We start from the raw sequence: 2,027 nt of genomic DNA, 5'->3' as shown, positions 1-2,027 counted from the left end.
AAAAAAAAAAAAAAAAAAAGAGTGAGGCACCTCCAGAAGTGTGGCATGACCAAGTTCATATCGGGGGAAGATCACTTTGGCAGCGCAGTAGATGACTGAAGGGAGGGTAAGATTGTGGGCACAGACACAGTAAGCCATCACAGTCACCCAAGGAGAAGGAATGAAACCTTAAAACACAAGAATGATGGTGTAAGAAGAAAGGAAGGAACATGAAGGATTAGGATGGCAAATATCTATGCAACTTGGTAAGTAAACTTGTGGTTGAGGTGGGGAAGAAAGTAGATCTATGATAATTGTCAGGTTTATGGCCTGGAAAACCAACATGGATGGCATGGCCATTTACTGAGATAAAAAAATAAAACTAGGGAGTGTAGGAAAAAAGCTACGGTGAGTTTCGGCTGGCATATGTTGGTTGCAAGGTAGCTTTAGGGCACTTGGGGAGAGGTGTCTGGGAATCCTCTGTTTTGGAGGACCTATGGAGCTAATATTAAGGATTACAATCTATGAAGCTAACGTTACTTGATTTCAAGCTCTGCTCATCACCTACCAGCTTCATGACCTCAGGAAAATTACTTTTTTCTTCATTTTTTAAAATATCTTTTAAAACTTTATGTTCACAACTAGCAAAAGTGGTTTTAAAATAACTAGATTAAAATTTGTTTTGAAGATTAAGTCTAACAGTCTCAGGTGTAACTACTTATGGTCTATCTTCCCAGTTGAATTGTCTGTTCTTTGAGGATCAAAACTACATCTCTTTTGTTTAAGTCTGTAGCTCAGTACCTAAAACTGTGCCTGGAACATAGTAGGAACCGCATAAATATTTATTCAATTTTGTGACCAAATGCACAGAGATTTTTATGTAGTAAGTGTTGAGCAAATAGAGAATATAATTATCCTATATGAGATGGGAGGTCATTGAAGAGGGCCAGGGAAGAGGATTTTTTGTGTAATCTATTCTATGTCTGGCTCATAGTAGACCATTCGTATAGAGTGTGTACAAAAAGGGGTCCCTGAGGAATGAAAACTTTAAGGAACAGCTGGAGGGAAAGGAATCTGCATGCCCAGGTCTTTCAAGTTCATCCAGTCCACCCCTGTTAAAGTCAGGGCTGTTCATGGAAATGTTCCTTCCTTGCTCTGGTAATGCCAGATTCAATATGGTGGATTCTCCCATGATAAGTGCTGATCAAACAAGGGTAGGGACCCCCCAGCCTGGAGCTGGCCTGCTGCCTCCTGTCTTCTGAGTGGCAGTGCCGCAGCCCCACTATTCAGGCGTACCCCTGGCTCGCCTGGGGACCTTCAGAGCACAGGCAGGAGTAGCTGTTTCTTCCCTGCGTTCCTGTCTGCAGCAAGCTGTAGGTGTGCGTCTATTTGGATGTGTCTCTCGGAAAACTTCTGTGCAGCTGAAGTTAAAACAGGAGACGACGTGGCATCTTAGATGGGAAAGTCTGATTTGTTTTATGCTTTTCTGGATTAAAGTTTCTAATTAGACTCAGAGAAGGTGACACCGTCGTGGGCGTGTGGAGCTGCCTTCCTGCCAGCTGAGCGGTTCTCCTTTTCGCTGGTGTGGGGGAAGGTTGTGCTTTCTTTTGTGAACAACGAGGACGTGGCAGGTGCGGTCTGAGGCTTCTGTCCACAGCTGGCCGTTTGGGGTGCGCTCGAGTACTCTTCAGTCAGATAGCAGAAATGTTTTAGGGTGGTGCTATAATCGCTACCGAAATTAATTTCCTATTTATGGGCTACCAGCAATAGTAACAACCATTTTCTGTGAGTGTAAGCTTCCCTTTCATTCCAAAACAGGAAGAAAGTGGAGAGGGTAAGAAGGGAGGCCTTTTAAGGACGGTCTTTTTGTTTTCTGAGTAAAAGGTGATTGTGGCCTGGACTAAAGTGGGGGAGTGGGATTCTTGGGAAATGGAAGGATTTAAATATAAAAGGATCTATGAGTTGTATGACTTGGTTCTAGGATAGCGCCCTTCAAGGAAAAGACCCTGGAGATCTCACTTCATCTCTGTCTTCACCTTGTGGAAAGA

The sequence above is a fragment of the Otolemur garnettii genome, unplaced genomic scaffold (assembly GCF_000181295.1).
Source record: "Otolemur garnettii isolate 467f Iridium unplaced genomic scaffold, OtoGar3 scaffold00007, whole genome shotgun sequence".
Taxonomy (NCBI): Eukaryota; Metazoa; Chordata; class Mammalia; order Primates; family Galagidae; genus Otolemur; species Otolemur garnettii.
This window is presented reverse-complemented; position numbering follows the sequence as displayed.